Genomic DNA, 18,247 nt, shown 5'->3' on the forward strand with positions numbered 1-18,247 from the left:
ACCAGGAGATGAGCATTTTGCTCTATGATACACATTCCCCATGATGTGCTTACTGCCTTGCCACAGGCCTAAAAGCAACAGGTCCAAGTGACCATGGGCTGAAAACAACTGTGAGCCAATAGACCTTTGTAAATTGATTATCTCAGGGAGTTTATTACATAATGGGAAGCTGACTAAAACACCGTGAAATTGGCTATTTTCCCATATTAATGTTTAGAAGTTTAAAAAAAATGTGTTTTCACAAACTTTAATTTTTAAATGTGTTTTTAAAAAACATATTAATGTTTTATGTTACTAAAATGGTTCTCATTATATTAACTTATTTTGTTCTCATGAAGTCCTAAGAATTTAGTTTTGTTGATTTCTGGATTTCATTAGAAAGCATTTAGAAACTTAGAAGAACAATTTATAATCACATATGTGCATGATTTGCAGGGAGATGGAGTGAGGAATGGGAGAGGGGTGCTTGAGATTTTCATACTTGAAATAAATCTACTGAATCTGTCTTGAGACGTGTTCAGCTCTCGAGGAAACAAGTGGATAGACGTTGTGTCTCATCCCTAGAATAAAATGTAATATTCTCCTGAAAAAAGTGACTTTCATGGTGTCTTATAAAAATGCTAATAAGGAACAAAATCAAAGAACACTTCAACTTGTCACATTTTAGCTCTGAAATGAAAATACAAGAAGGAGTGCCTCAATTCTTGAAGTTTGCATGGTTGGTTCTTGGGTTCCCTGGTGGCTCTTGATATCAAATATCCAAATTTGAGCAAATATGGGATTTGAGATTTTAAAAAAATTATGAAAGAACTTAACTCATATATACATCTCTGGCTTTGAACTTCAGGAAAATTATTTCAATTCTTGGGTTGCCGAAGAATTCTTGGTCCTGGGCATTTTGACTATAGTTGCTCAAAAACCGCATGGCCTGTTTTGTCTTATTCCCTAGCTAGGGTGGTTTTCTTTCTGATAATTGAGACATCAGTGCAGAACTCTGGAATCTTAAAGTTTTCAGAGTGCCTTTCTAGATCAGATGATTTGGATGAAAAACTCACTGCAACAAAATATAAATATCTTCCTTTTTTGGGGGGGGACTTCTGGGGGTTGAACTTAAGGTCTCACACTTTCTTGGCAGGTGCTTTACCACTTGAGCCACTCTACAAGCCCTTTATATGTTAGTTATTTTTGTGATAGGGTCTCCTTTATGCCCAGACTGGCCTGGACCACTATCCTATTTGTGCTTCCCTGCTTAGCTGGGATGACACATACGTGCTAGTGTGCCTAGCCATGGGATGGGGGCTTGCCAACTTTTTGCCTGGGCTGCAACAGCTATCTTCCTGATCTCTGCTTTCTGAGTAGCTAGGATTACAGGCTTGAGCCACTGTGTCCAGCTAAATAACTTTCTTAACTAATAATCATTTACTCTAAGCCTGAAAAGTTGTATGTATTTGTCTGAGTTAATACTTGTTCATAATGCTTTTTAGAAATGACTTTAAGTTGCAAATTCTTACAGAAATCATTTTGAAAAACTTTAGGATAAATGGAATTTCAGTTTAGTGAAGAGATTAAGGGACTATTTTCCCTTCTAAAATTGACCATATTTTGCTTAATTACAAAATGAAAGATTTTGATTCATTGGTAGCAAAGAGTCATACTAACTCCAAAATTTTATCCTTATGTGGCTCCATCAGGAAAATTGTATATGAGTTAATGTTCCAAAGGATGACATTTAATTCAGCAATTGGGTAGAGGGTCTGAATTAGATGTTGGGTTCAAAGTTCAGCTCTGCCACTTTCTAGTGACAACCTACTTTCTAGTGACCTTGGCAAGTTACTTGCTTCTCTGCTTTTGAAAAATGGAGATAATAATAGGAATTAGAGTCATTAGGAGGAATTAAATAAAAATACATGTGATATGCTTAGAACAGTGATGGGCAGGTAGAAAGCACTCAATGAACGTTAGATATTATTGGTTCACTTTGACAGGGCAAGTCTTTTTGTTCTACGGGGTGCTTGGAATTTCAAACTGAGAGCCACAGCAAGGCATTTTCATGGTGGTTTTTCATATTTGGAGGCATATTACCTTTATTTTGAAGGGAGCTCAAAAATTCCTTCATGCATTTGCTTATTTTTACAAATGCAGAGCTGTGGAACGACTCAATGCTACAACGTGATGAGGGCACACCAAGAGAGATGATCTTCTAACGGGTCTGCAGGAGAAGCCTGTACTTCCTTGGAGATAAAAAGATGAGCCTCCCTCGTCTATCTTGTGTTTCCTCCAGTCTGGGTTTGCTTCCAAGTGCTTTGTAAACTTTAAATCTTGATTAGCGTTTATCTGTCTGAACACAAATCTCTTGTGAGGAAACTCTCTCAAGATGAGTTTCTTCCTCATGAAAAAACTGGGCTCCAGTGGAATGAATTGATTTGCAAAGGAACAAGTAGCCAGAAATACAGCCCAGGTTTCCTGTGCATTCTGCCATGCTACCATGGGAACTTTCCCACTGATAAGAGTAAAAACCAACCAATAACAGCAACCAAAACACCCTGAGTAGCTCTAGGAAATGCCAAGGAGGTTTCTTCTGGTTAACAACAGCAGAGAACGCTAAACCAAGGAAACAAGAATGGAGAGGTTAAATGAGACACCAGTGAGTGTATTGTTTTGTGAATTCTTCAGAACCTGAATCTCATTTAACGTCTCCATTCACAGAAAAATGAAAAACTGATTTGCTAGAAGCATTCCACGTGCCACATAGTTCACGTGTGCCAACTACCTGGGATTCAAGGATGAAAATTTCCCTACAGCGCCAAAGAAAGTATAATTTGAGGTTTCCTGATAAGTTTTTGCCCTAAAAGAAATGCTAACCTTTCTCTTCTGGGCCAAATGCCAGGTTAAGTAGTGTAATTACCCTTTGCCCATTTTCTTTCCCCGAGCTGTTTTAATTAGACCAGAACTCTGCCTTTATTTTCTTCTGTGAGCTGCACTGTGGTCTCGACACATGTCTTCAAGGACTGAGAGCACTCCAGTGTGCTGAGTGTTTTTCCCTTCAGAAAAATGGAAAAGGTCTTTCCAGAAGTACCTGGCCTTCTTTCTCTTCATTTATTTATTTATTTGGTGGTACTGAGGGTTGAACTCAGGTCCTCCCACCCTTTTTGCTTAGGTTATTTTGTGGAATAGGGCCTTGCATATTTCCCTGGGCCAGTGTGGACTGTGATCGTCCTATTTATTCTTCCCGCAGTCGCTGGGATGGTAGGTTTGTCACCGTGCCCAGCTATTGGTTAAGATAGGGTCTCACCAACTTTTTCCCAGGATTGGCCTAGCACTGCTGCCCACTTGATCTTAGCTTTCCACATAAGTGGGATTACAGGTGTCAGCCACTGCTCCCAACTTTGGCTTTCTTCAGGGTACAAATGCTTTCTAAGTTGTTGATGGTAAAGGGAGCAAATTTTCATGCTTTCCAATGCTAAATTTATCAACTGCAAGCTGGCTCCAGTGGCCCCAGGAGGAAGCAAGAAACCATACCTATCCTGCATGTCCCAGATGTCCCAGGCAGATATGAAGGGGAAAGAGGTAACAAATTGCTCATGACACACTTGTGAATGGGGCCAGTCCTGAGTCCACGTTTCCCTACTTCTTGAAAAAACACGCAAAGAAACACGTGCTCCACAGTCCCAAGGGACATGGCACTGACTGACTTTCACCACGTATCGGCAGCGTGACATTTCTGTAGTAGCATATTGGTAGTACCTGTGTTCCTTTGAGCAAGGTTTTGCCCTCAGACAAAGCTGAGTTCTACAAACAACAGCCTTCCTCCACAGCAATATCATTTTGGGCAAGTTACTCAACTTCTAGAAGCTTCTTTCCTCAAGCTTACATAGTTTTTTATTTGTTTTTACATATTTTATTTTATCTTAGTTTTGTTGAGATAGGGTCTCACTATGTAGGTCAGGCTGGTCTGGAACTCATGGCCCTCTGCCACCCCAGTGCTGGGATTACAGGCGTGTGCCATCATGTCTGGCTATTCTATCATCTTCTTAATGACTGCACAACATTGCATCACATGGTTGAGCCATTATGTAACTACCGATGGGGATCAAGGCGGCTTCTAGTCTTTTGGTCTGAGAGCTGCTCCTGCAGTGGTGGGGGGGGGTCGTCTTACACATTTGAATGTGCTCTGTAAGATATGCTCTTAGGAGCAGACTTGTAGGGTGAGAAGGTCTTTTGTGTGTGAAAGTGGTGTAGGTGATGCCAACTTACTCTATATTGTTTGCTTCTTTATTCTTTGACCAGCAGTGGCCGAGAGCACTGTTTTCATGAGTGAAAGGAAATCTCATTGTAGTTTAGTGTCACGAGAGAGGTTGAACATACTTTTATGTTTTAAAGAACAATTTCTATTTTCCTTTTTATAAAAGTCATTTGTGCAATTTCTCTTGGCTATTGACCTCCTTCTTCAAGTGTATGAACTGTTTCAGGTATAGGAAAATTATTTCACAGTCTGTATTATGAATTGCAGCAAATATATATATTATATATGTGTACATATACCATACATATATTCCATGTATATCACACACACACATATTTCTTTTAACTTTGTGTGTGGAATAGTTTTCCAAGAAGAGTTTTAAAAAGCTGTTTTATGGCTTTTGGTTTCTTTCTTTAACATATTTAGAATTTTCTCACTATGAAATTAAAAGCTCTTAATTTTCTTTGAAGTATTTTGTGACTTAATTTTTCACATTTAACTATTTGATCCATCTGTATAGCCTGTGAAGCTGACATCTTCTCCAAGATGGCTGCCTGGTTGTTTTAGTACCATTTACTGAAGACTACATCAGTTTGTAGCTAAATTTATCATAGACTAAGTTTGTGTGTATTTTAATACATTGCTGAGCATTCTGGGCTGTTCCACTTTTGTCTGTTATACAATTAGAATTCTATTATATGCTTTACTAGCTAATAGAATATTTACCTTAGGTTTTTGGTTTTTCTAGAATTTTCCTGACTTACCTTGCTTGTCTATTTTTTCATCTGAACTTTAGAACCCACTTATCTAGTCCCTTTCTCTTCAACAAAATCAGTTAGTATTTTTGGGAAACATACATACATTTATAGATTAAATCAGTATGACTACATATTTATGATAGTGAACCTCTAAATTGAAGACTAAGATATGTCTTTCTGTTTCACTACTTTTGTGTTCCTCAGTGGTATTTTGAAGTCTGTACATATAGATGTCATAAAATGGGACTAATATGGAAGAGAGATAATAAGGGGACCTGCCTTAAGAGTTCTTGTAGGAATTAAATGAAAATCAGATCCATCTTTGGCTAAAATACACACTCAAAAAGCACGTTGTATGACAAACACACACTTATTGCCATATCCTGGAATTTATGTGACTAATCCAATAAGATAAATCAGTCTTCCATAATCTCAGATCCATTGTTGCGACTCATATTTGGATTTACCCTTGAAGTAGAAACTCTTTTCCTCCTTATGCAACACTCACCTGTGTCCTACTCACCTTGTGAGAGATTTACTGAGGTGACCAGAAGCCCCTTCAGGGGCATCTGTGGCATCCCTGTTACCATGAGATGAATGGGTGATGGGTGTCCTGACAGACCAAGGGAGGTACCATACCCAGGAAGAGGTAGCTGCATTGGGTTACATGTCTATCTCTCTTAACAACTATGAACGGGGTGAAAGGATCATTGCCATAGACCTAATTGATTTCAAAGCTACTTTATTTATTTTGGGTTTTTTGAGACAAGGTCTTGCTTTGTAGCCCAGGCTGGCCTAGAACTCACTATGTAGCCCCCCAGGCTGGTTTTGAACTCATGATCCTCCTGCCTCAGCCTCCTGAATTCTGAGATTTCAGGTGTGAGCCTGTAAAATAGCTAAAGCTATTTTATTTCTGTTTGAAAGGTACAGCATCTCCCTACATGGAATAGTAGGGTGTTGTTTGATTCAGGTTGCTCAATTGTTAATCATACAGCCATTCTGGATTGTCACCTCACCTGTGTTTAACACAACTATGGCACACTCACTGTATGCTCAGTATTGAGCTAAAGGTTTTACTTGTTGCATTATATTTGGTCTTCTGCAGTAGGCATAATTATCAAATTTTACAAGTAAAATAATTGAAGGTCAAGGTCCAGATCTAAGCTGCCAATGGAGATTTGCTTGTCTCTGAAGTCTGCTCTATGAACAACTCTGCTTAATTTAGCAGATCTTGAAAAAGTCGAACAAAATCAACTGTAAAATAAATTGAAACACTGTGTGACTACGTGTCAGAGCACGCTCCACTAACTGGAACAGAAGCATTGTCATGACAGATATTGTTAGCGTATGCATCCTTTTTGTTACTGAAATCTCATTGGCTGAGGGCCACATGTCCGATTTGAAAATGAACCCAAGAAAGCCCTGGGGAATTCAACTATCTTTTTAGATGCACTTGCTTGCAGAGGTCAAGATTAATATTTTCATGCAATCTGAAAATGCCATTGCAACAATACCTGAAGAGAATGGTAGTCAGTTATTTGTCTCCATTTTTTAATGTCTTCGTGTGGTGAAAAACTTCTTTGTGTCACACCTCTATTTGGCCTTTTCCCGAAAACCTGTCCAACCTCTGAGAAATAGATCAGCAAATAGAACAGACAGATCAGCAAATTACTTGTTCCCTGAGGGAAAAAAAAAAGCATGTAGCTTTCATGAATCAAGGGAAACTGATTTTCCCAGGGAAGAGCATGCTTGAGGGATTTCAACATGAGTCACAAAATGTAAGACAGCCTCATGGTCAAAAAAGGTAAAATGAACAAGGCCAGAATTCCCTGTCATTTCCAGCAATGCTAGCAGCATGGGTTTGTTTCCTACTGTGTAAAGAATGAGTTGTCACTAAAGCACCTGCGGTGATGTTCTGAAAGACAGGAGATGCCTGTCAGGTATGGAAGGCTTGGAGTCTGGAAATCAACCTTGGAAGAGTAGGATAGGCATTTGGAAGGTCAGTGTCATGTTGAAGGTCCAGGAAGAAAAGGCCTGGGATCTGGGACCAGCATTATGTGTATATCTGGGAGGAGATGGGGGCTGGACTAGGTGTCAGAAGACCTCCAGACTTACTCCTGGAGAAAGGGAAGCATCTGGTGTTTTAGCAAGTTTCTCTGGGATGCAAGGGGAAGGCTTGTTGCTAGGAACTGTATGTCTGTGTAGCTCATTGCTGTGCTGTCTTCAAGAGGAGGCCCTCCACTTGCCACATAGGAGATCCCTAATAGTGTTTGTTGAGTGAATACATGAGCCATAAGGCTAACACCCAGTTTCTGAATGTAGGCCAGGAGATGAGAACAGGTCTCTGAGAAACACTGGCTTGATGCTGAGTCACCTGAACAATGACTAAGGACATGAGCCTGGGGTGGGGCTAAACCTCCAGTTGGGAGTCAAAGGCTCAGGTAGGGGAAATTGGGGGGATAAGGAATTAACAGTTAAGCTAGTGTCTTATTCATACTTTGACAGCTTTATATTATTATTGGGTCTTTACTTCTGATCAAACACTCTGAAAACGTTTTCCTAGTTTCCATGGACCCCACATGACTCTTAGCAAGTAAGTTATTCGGGTCCCATATATCCCGGACTCACAGTTTCAGGAGCCACCACTAAGACTAACACTTGCTCTGTGGTACTATGATAGGGACCGGAACAGCCGGTATCTTTATTCCTCCAAGTAATCCTTAAAGGGAGATGTTATTGGATCCACATTACAGATGAGAAACCCAAGGATCAAGTTCAGTGCCTTGCCGAGGCTACACAGATAGGAAATGTTGGAAGAGAACCACCAAGCCCAGAATCCACTGTCTCTCTCCCAATCTTCCCGACAGGGTGCTCTCCCTAGACCGGTGCTTTTCCAACTTCTATGGGCAGATGAATCAGCTTGTTAAAATGCAGGTTCTAGTCCAGATTTTGAGATAGGACCTGAGACTAAGTGGTTTGTAAGCTCCCAGGTGATGTTCCTGCTACTGGTTTCTGTAGCAAGGGTCTGGATTAGACATCTGTGTAGACATTTTCAGCTGTGTGGACCATAGATCTATTGCATCTCTTCACCCCTGCCCTGGTAGTAATAAGGCAGCAACAGATAACAAGTGAACAAGTGAATCAGGCAGCTGGGCATGGTGACATACACTGTAATCCTAGCAGTTTGGAGATTGAGGCAGGAGGGTCTTGAGTTTGAGGCCAGCATAGCTACATAGCGAGTTCAAGATGAGCTTGGGCTACATAGTGAGACCCTGTCTCAAAAAACAAAACAAAAACACCAAACCAAAAAACCAAACAAAGAAAAACCCAAATGAGGCTGGCTGTGTGCCAATAAAACTTTATCGACATCGAACCTGGAATTTCATTTAATTTTCATGAGTCACAAAGTATCATTTTTTTCTTTTTATTTATTTCCAGCCATTTAAAAATGTAAAAAACTGGGATTCAGTGTAGCTCAGTGGTAGAGGACTTGCCTAGTATGTGTCAGACTCTGAGGCTGATTCTCAGGACCACAAAACAATAAAAAATAAAAATAATAAAGATGTAACAAACTTATCAGCTCATGGGCCATAGTTCCCTCACCCCCAGTCTAGAAAATTCGGCGGCCTTGATATCAAGGGGATGAAGAATTTCCCAAAGAGGATAGATAGCCCAGGGTCTGAGATTTTTGTGAAATCACCATCAACAGAAGGTGGACTGGTGGACTGGTGGTGGAAATGAGTGAGCACCAGTCACTAAGTCCAATTTGCACATGTGACAGCCTATGACATCTCCAGTAGGGTGACACATGGGGCTTTGTAACCTCATATGCATCAGTTTCCTTATGTGCAAAGTCTGGCTAGAAAGTACCTACATCACAGGGCTAGTCTGGAAAAAAAAAGAATGAGGTAATGCACACAAAGCTTTTGTGACCCCTGGCAGAGATGGATTATAATGTTAGAATTATAATGTTGACATCAGTGACTGAGACAGGATGTAGGGATGAGAGCCCCTCAGAATATTAACAGTTCCCAGAACCAACCAACTCAAAAGCTACCTTCCAGAGAATTTATAGATTGTCACACTGTGGTATAATCAGTCCTACAATTTGGGGAAAATGCTTGGGAATTGAGAACTAAATGATCTGGGAGCTATGGAGTGGGGCTGAGGTCCATGCAGAGTCCTCACAAAGATGTCTTTAGGGCAGGCAACAGCAAACCTCAGGAGAAAAGTTGGTCAGGTTCAATGGCAGGGTTGGTGTTAATGTAATAAGAACAATTAGGGCTGACCCTTACATCACATTTGCCATGTGTGCCCGGCAACACTCTAGTGTTTTAAAATCATCAGGTGCTGTTATGATTCCCATTTAACAGATGAGGCAACAGAGGTGAAGAGGGTAAACAGCTTGCCCAAATCCACCCTTCTTAAAGTGGCAGTGCAAGCTGGCGCCAGTGTCCTGTTCTTAATTACCACATTGGAAATTTTTACCCCAGGATCTCTAGGCTTTTCCGGATAAAATTAGCTTGAGTGGGGTGGGTTGGGGGGAACTACTTGGGAGCAAATGGGGTCTTGGAGATTGCAGTCTTCTCTGGCACTCAGTTATGAGAAATGGGCAACAGGACACGCATGGAAATGAAAATAGCTCTTTTTGTCTACTTCGTGTAAGCAACCACTGAAGCAAAGGTCTGGCCTCGTCACCCAGCACACTGGACAAGTCCAGACTCTGTTCTGTGTCCCCATGTGGATTCATTTCCAGAAGTAAGTGGGGTGGCACACATATTTCTGACTTTCTTCTGTGTGGGTGACGGTTCTGGCTTCATCTGGGGACCGTGCACAGGCAATATGAAACAGAAAGGTGCCCATCGTGGATCAGAAGGAAACGTCGCTTGAACCAGGTCTCCTGAAATTAATGCTTCTGATAATTCGGATTCTCTGAGTCTGTAGAAATCTTTGGGTGATTCCCCATGTTATGACTCTCATGTTTTCATCAGTAGTCTTTTAACAATTAAGTTGATCTTTTAAAATTGTATTTGGAAAAGGAATTTTTAATCAGGGTATTCCCAAGTCTATTCACCTCTGATGCTTGGCACTGGAAAGTTGGACCTCACTGTGTATGCCCATATTTGGTAGCTTCCTCTTCGTGAGATCAGATTTCCTGGATATTCCAGAATTGTCTTCACTATCCTTTTTCACTTGCAGGAGGAACACTGGACTTAGAAATATCGTTACCTTTCCTAAAAGGATAAAGAATGATGTATTTTATGGTGTATAAAAAGCTATATGGTATATAAGCTTTGACCATGATCCAACGTCATCCTTCCTAGTTAAGCAAAACAAGCTCCAATTCTCTAAGTTCTCCAAGGATTCCTTCCAGTGATTACACATGTGCCTCTGCATTATTTCCTAAAGGGTACTAGACATGTGTACATAATTAATATATTGATGGTGACAGCAAGTCCCGAGCCACACAGGTATCTGTGTAGGTTGAATTTTTCTTTTTATTGATTTAGTTCTTAGATTTTTGGGTTTAAAATTTTTTATTTTATGTATTTTTAAGTTTTTTAATGATTTTAATCATTTGATGTTTTATAAGAAATATGCCTTCATCAATTCAAAAACAAAGCTTGCCTAATTTCCACAGGATATGCAGCCAAGAACATCACTGGGAATGGTTGTTTAGTTAAACGAGAGTCATAGAAAAAGTCCCAAATTGCTTTAAATGTGCTTTGTAGCAGTCTCTTAAAAAGTTACGAGAGCCAGTGCAATCATTAGAAGAATATCCTGCATACCAGGAATTCCAATCCTCGATCCAGCCCCACTCATAAATGTCCTGTGACCTTAAGTAACTGACTCAGGACGCATCCTTATGGCAGTAAGATGTTGATTTTGTGTTCTAAAGGGATTCTTTATAATTCAAGCCAAATACATCCCACTAGCTAACGCGTACATGAGACTAGAGAAAATATCAGGAAAGGGGTTTTAAATATATTTTCTAAAAGTTTTAAATTTGAAAAGAATTTCTTGAGGCAAAATGATTTCTAAATGGGTTTGGACATTCAGTAAACAGATAACCTGATAACCATTATACTGTTGGTGAATATAAACATAATTTAGGTTATTTTCAGATTTTTGGTATGGGACAAGCATAATGCTCAAAACTCTATACAGAGCAATTCAGGATATTATACATTAAACACATTTTTTTTTTTTTTTTTTGCGGTACTGGGGCTTGAACTCAGGGCCTTCGCCTTAAGCCACTCCACCAGCCCTATTTTTGTGAAGAGTTTTTCGAGATAGGGTCTCGAGCACTATTTGCCTGGGCTGGCTTTGAGCTGTGATCCTCCTGATTTCTGCCTCCTGTGTAGCTAGGATTACAGACGTGAGCCCCAGTGCCTGGCATTACACACTATTTTGTGATTATCAAATGCTGTAAGAATTAAAAGGACAGAGCGTGTGCATGGTGGTACTTGCCTGTAATCCCAGCACTTGAGAGACAGAGGCATGAGGGGTGTGAGTTTGAGGACAGCCTAGGCTACATAGAGAGACCCTGTCTCAAAGAACACCAGCACCACCACCACCACCAACAACCAGAAAGAAAGAATTTAAAGGTTGATATAACAGTGAGGCCAGAAGTAGCTGGGTCTTGAAGCTCTGTGGAGGAACAGAGAATTGAGCCCGGTTTTGAGTGACAGGGACAATGTCAGATGGGTTCCAGAGAAAGTCGAGGGACTTCCAGGAGAGGGAAGCTATGTGGGCCAAGTCACTGAGGTGGAAAATGAGCCTGACAAGTGAATGAAGAGTGAAGAAGTTAGCCGAACTTGAGCAGAAGAAAGTGTGGTCTTGGTCATACCACAGAAGCCACCAAATGTGGCCCAGGGACTTCACCTGTGCTAGGAAAAGGAAGATGGAGGCTCTGCCAACTTATTAGGGAAGTGCTGTGATGGAAAGGTGTTTGAAGATTGGTTTGCCAGTGAAGAACAGCAGGGGAGACTAAGAGGTAGCGCTTTACAATTTTTTATGTCCTGTAGAGTCTTCTGTAATTTGAGAAGTTTGCTGTTTTGTTAACCAACAAGCCATTTGAGCTAATATTTTAAGTTTATTAATGTAATGCTGTTTCAATATTCAATACTCCATACAATTGCATTCGGCCACTTCCAGTCCCATGGTTAAAAATATTTACATGTACTCTGTTAGGGAATGAGCTGTAGTGGAAGACAAGACAGATAGGGACCCTCCCTATATCTGATAGCTTACCCATTGAGATTGGCTGTAAGCAAGTCATCACAAAGCATTGACTTGCAGAGAGCTAAGAAGTACTGGCTGGAGGAACAGCTCAAGTGGTAGAGCACCTGCCTAGCAAGCACAAGACCCTGAGTTCAAACTCCGGTACGGCCAAAAAATAAAAATTAATATGAGGAAGTCTAACAGAAGACTCCAACATGGAGTTAGGGTTTGAGGATTTGGGGAAAGTCTCCTGGGGAAGTGATATTCAAAATGAGATCCTCCCGGTGTGGAGGAAGAACGAGTAGAAGCTAAAGGGTGCTAGAAATTTTCAGAAGAGGAAATTGCACTTGATTTGGGTCCTGAGGTGAAACAAAGTCCACAGCAGTCAAGGAACTGAAAGAAGGGCCAGCTGGGCTGACGTGGCAGAGCAGGGCCCCACCATCTGAAGGGCAGCAGATGGTGCCTGGCCTTGGACACCACAGCCAGGGCTTTTGTGGCACTTCTCCATTGTTTTTTAGGGCTGGTCCTTCACCTGCTCTGCCATGCATCACAGTGATTTCAATATCTGCACTGATGGTCCTCTGACATTAGATCTTCATACTGTAATCATTTCTCTGTGTCCACAGGGGCTGGTGCCAAGACTCTGATCAGAGATCAAAATTTGAGGATGGTCAAGATCTTTATATAAAACAGGATAGCATGTGCAAATAAGCCACACACCCTCCATATGACTCTAGGATGACTTATAATACCTAATACAACGGGGAATATTGTTTAGGAAAAAATGAAAAGGACAAAGGTCTGTACATGTTTGGTACAGATGCAATGTTTTTCAAATACTTTAGATCTGCAGTCGGTAAAATCCAAAGATGTGGAGCCCATGGACAAGGAGGGCTGACTGTGTCTGCGTCCCATTAGCGCAAATAATGTGCATCTGAGCATGACCATGCTGTAGAAAGTACATCACTGCCTCCATCACTGTAAAGACTGGAATTCTCTGCTCTGAGCACAACCACCTATCCCTTCGTCTCCCACGGAGCCGTGGTTTGACCTCCCAGCACCTTCTGTTCATCCCTTGTTTCCAGACCATAGATTACTTTTATTTATTTATTTGTTTCATAGTGGTAGTGGGGTTTGAAGTCTGGGCCTTGGGCTTGCTGGGCAGGCACTGTGCTTTCTGAGCCACATTCCAGTCCCCCGCCCCACAGTGTAAAAGGCCTTCCTCCAGCTCCTCATCCAAGTTCAAGTTCAGCCGCTTTCAACTGCTTTAACTGACTCTCATGCTGCTTGATACCTGTTCATGATACTTCATTCTCCTGAACGTTTTAGTCATCCTAACTCTGAGCCTGCTCCTTCCCCTCACTATCCCAGGGATGGGCTTCAGCCTTGAGCCACCCTGACTAGGGCCCCCGGAATCTGGCGGACTCCTTTCTCATTTTCTGTGAAGAAGGGGTCCAATCCCATCCGCTGTCTCATCGTAGCCTCTCTCTCTCTCTCTTTCTCTCTCTCAGTTTCCATCTGTCTATCCAAACAGCTGCTCCTGCCATTAGCTGCTCACCACTTTCCTTGGCTGACCTTGGAATTTCTTCCAGTCTCTTCTGCACGTGACCAGGATCTAACCTTGTCACTGCATTGTTTTCAATTTGCCAAGGACTCCCCCGTTACCTATTGGAGGAAAGTCCAGCCTTCTTATACAGAACACAGGGCAGCCATGGCCTGGCTCTGATGCGCCTGCCACCTCCTTCTGGCCCATTCCATCTTTGAACCTAACTCGAGAGCCATTCAAACTTGCCCTTCTTCCTCTCACCACCATACTATTGCCTGCTTCCGGACGTGGTGCCCTGTCCCAGTGTCTCTCCCAGCTCACATTACTCTCCACACACGATGTCCTTTTTATTTTGGAAATACTGGGATTTGAACTCAGGGCCTTGTGCTTGCTAGGCAAGCACTCCACCACATGAGTCACTCCCCCATCACTTTTTGCTTTTGTTTTTTTTTGAGACTGGGACTTACGTTTTTGCCTGGAGCCGCCTCAGACCAGGACCTTCCTACCTATGCCTTCCTGCATAGCTGGAATTACAGAAATGAACCACCATGCCTGGCTTGTTTATTGAGACGGGTGTTTGCTAAGTTTTTGCCTGGGCTAGCCTCAAACCACAATGTGCCTGATCTCTGCCTCCTGAATAAGTTGGGATGATTACAGGCTTGATCCATTGAGCCCAGCCACACACTCACTATCTTCTAGGATTAAGTGCACGAGAAATAGGAAGTCCTTTCTCAACACTGTGTTGTCCCCTCCACAGGTGTTCCTGATCTCTCCTTCCTCTGTGGATAATTCTATCAGAGCACCTGCCACACTTTGTTGTAATAATTTGTTTTCAAACCTCTGTCCTTCTGTGGGGTCAGAAGCTCTGTGAGAGGATGGCCTGTGTACTACTGGACTCTGTGTTCTTGGTGATGGCACAGTTCCCAGTTTGCAGGGGCCACTCAGAGATCACCAGCCTAAGGGAGGATCTCTGCTTTGACAAATGTCTTCCAGGCCACTTTACTGAAATTAACTTTTCCTTGGGGGAGACTCCTCAGTCTCCTTTTTCTCTTTCCTTTTTAGAGAAAAATCTTTTACCCCTTTATCAGTTCATTTTTCATTACTCTGACAATGTACTTGAGGCAGGCTACTTTATAAGGAAAAGAGGTTTATTTAGCTCACAGTTTTGGAGGTTGGAGGCCAAAACAGCATAGTGTACACTTTTGGTGGGAGACCCATTTGGCTGCACACATCATGGCAGGAATGTGTGTCAGGAGCAAGAAAGTGATTACATTTCAAACCAAGAGCAGAGAGAACGAGAGGATGGGCAGGGTCCCACAGTGCCTTGGAACGATACATCCCAACGACCTAAGTACCCCCCACAAGGCCCCAGCTCCTAAACATTCTACCACCTCCCCATAGTGCCAACCTGAGGGCCAAGCCTTTAACACATGAACTTTTAGGGGGCATTCAGATCACACCCAAACCTCTGCACGTACTCTATCTTCTGCCCTGTTTTAAGGAATAAGTCCCCCTGATGTTTTCCAAGGCTCATCCTAACCTCAGTGCCCAGGATCCAAACTGTTCCCATTCCTCCTGTACTTGGCTCCTCTGTCTTCCACTCTCTTTCTTCTTCTGTTTTGTCTTTTCCTTATCTATAAACAAGCCCTTTCTCTTACTAAGATAGAAAGGACAAAAATGGAAGGGATGAACCAGTTTGGGTGTAATACATATATGCATGTAAATGTCACAAGGAAACTCCCTGTATAGCTATCTTAAACAAACAAAACTGTCTTTGTTCAAAAATGAAGGACAGGAAGGTAAATAAGGTCCTGTCAGGGGGTAGGTAGCAGTGGAAGGGGAGAGGATATAAGGAAAGGGAGAAGGAGGGAAATACTAGGTACTTATGTATGAAAATGGAACGATGAGACCTGTTGAAATTACTCTAGGAAGAGGGAGAGGAGAATAAAGGAGAAGGATGGAAGGGGTGAATTTAACGAAGATATATTGTAAGTACTTTTGTAAATGTCACAATGTACCCCCAGTATAACAATAATAAAATTAAAATTAAAAAGATAAAAAAGTTGCATGTCCCTAACCTTCTCTGACCACCCTGTGCACAGTAGTTTTTCCTTACTCTCTTAATTACTTATTTTCTTACTTGCATTCAACATACTATTGTTTTATTTTCCTTTTAACTCACTTTTTCTCCCCACTAGAATACACACAAGGGTGAGGGCCTGTCTATAGTGTCTCACACAGTGCCTTTGCAGAGTTGTTTGACATATCTGTTGGATGGACGAATGTATTCAAGTGAGTGAACGAAGGACCCTCTGTTTTTGCTTCAGTTCTCTTTGAATTCCACACCTTCACTGTTCTTTCCAGCTCATTCTGGTTCCTTCAGCACTACGTCATGGAACTTGCTCTGTCAGTTTGACACACACGCCTGTATTTTCAAACCCAGTGGCCTTGACATTTCACTGGCATTTGTCACACCTTCCTGAAATCCTCTCCTTACTGGGGGAACACACCATCCTGGTTTTCCTGCAATACCTCTGGACATTCCCCTTTCACTGGCTCCTCTTCCTCCACTCAACCTCATGTTTTTCTAGGAAGAGGCTTTGCTCGCACTCCCCAACCCGTTCATGTAACCACTCAGGAGGTTTCAACTGTGACCCTCAAGTGTGTGTGTGTGGGGGGTAGGTGGGGCTGCAAACCTGCATTTCTGTCCTTAGCCTATTCCCAAGGTCTTGAAATATGGGCCTGAAATATTTTCCCAAGTGAGAGTCCTGTAGGTAACCCCAGACTCAGCATGACTCAAAAATAAGTCTATAAACTTCTCCTGGGCTCCACCTTGCAGTCCATAATAGCAAAGTTTTTCCATTCAAAATCAGTCAGCAAGCTCTGTCAATTTCTGTGTTTGCAAGTCTCTGCCTCTAATTTCCATTTTTCTTTTCCTGTGTGACCCAGCCTTCGTAGAGCCTCTACTGATGTCTTCATGAAATACCTGTTCTGACTCAAAAAAGAAACAGACAAAAAACAACCTGGAATTAGGCAGGAAACTTTTGGAAAGATTAAAAAGAAGTATATTGTCTAAAATTTGTTTGTGACTATGTCTTAGCATTGTATTTATAAAAGTCTAATTTGGAAGTTCCTTTTGAGGCTTACCAAATACATTGACAAACTTCTGCATAAACCCTTGTGTCCACAATATGTTCCCAGCCTAACTTACCCCTGTCAATCTTCACTTACTTGATATTATGGCCAAATGGTTTACTCAGGATATATGCTGTGTGTGTGTGTGTGTGTGTGTGTGTGTGTGTGTGTGTGTGTGTGCCTGAGCATGCTTGTGTATTTTTGCGGTAGTGGGGATTGAACCCAGGGCCTTGCACATGCCAGCTAAGTGCTCTTTCACTTGAATTATGACTCCAATCTTTTTATTTTTATTTTTTTGAGACAGGGTCTTGTCACTAACTTTGCCTAGGCTGGCCTTGAACTTGTGATCTGCCTGCCTCAACTTCCAGAATAGCTGGATTACAGGTGTGTACCACCACACCTGGTGCATATATATGTGTATATACACACACACACACATATATCTTTTGAAGTTCTTACTATATAACCTAGGCTGGCTTGGAACTCAATACTTAGCCCAGGCTGGCCACAAACTTAGGGTTCTCCAGCCTCAGCCTCCTGAGTGCTGGAATTTCTGGTGTAAAGTGATACAGAAAGAAATACATGGAATAAAGAGATACATTTTAAGTTCATTTTCTTAAAGCTTTGGTTTTCAGTGGAGTTTATTTGCACATGCATACCTCAGAAAATTGAGTCCCAAGTAACTGTGCATAGATGTGTTGTGAATTAGAACATCCAATGTAAAACAAGTTTCTTATGCTATGTTTATCACTGGCACGGGGCCTCCATGCTGCTAGCACAGCAGTGGGGACCTCTGAATATCCAATTTGCTCTCAGCGTCCTGTTCTCCGATGTCAGTGGGGTTCCAGAGTCCAGGCCCAGGATCTAGAGTATGAGGAACACTTTTCTGTCAAACGTTCTACCTTTTCCTGTGATAGATGTCAAGTCTGGTGCAGAGCGAGCAGCCATCTGGAGTGCCGTCTTGATCACCGGCCTTCTTTTTCCTCTTTCTACTCTGCTGGGTACGCCATATGCACATCTTCTTTTGCAGGATGCTAGTTCTCCTAGTCAGCCAGAGGCCAACCTCCACCCACATGTGCTCATCTTTGCCCCATCCTAGAGAGAACATCCATCTCCAGATGAATGCTTGTTATGACCTCTCCCACTATCTCTGAACTTTGGCTGCTCAGATCTCCTAGCTACAATGTTATCTAAGGGAAACAGAGCTGCCAGTCCCACTAGGATCTGACTGCCATCCCTTCCTTACCTAGTCATAGCTGTCTAGTAAGTTCCGACCCCAAGGATGAGGTCACTTTATTATTTTCTTTATCAGTTAAGAAGTTTATTAGAAAGCAATATATA

Source organism: Castor canadensis, chromosome 1 (genome assembly GCF_047511655.1).
Source record: "Castor canadensis chromosome 1, mCasCan1.hap1v2, whole genome shotgun sequence".
Taxonomy (NCBI): Eukaryota; Metazoa; Chordata; class Mammalia; order Rodentia; family Castoridae; genus Castor; species Castor canadensis.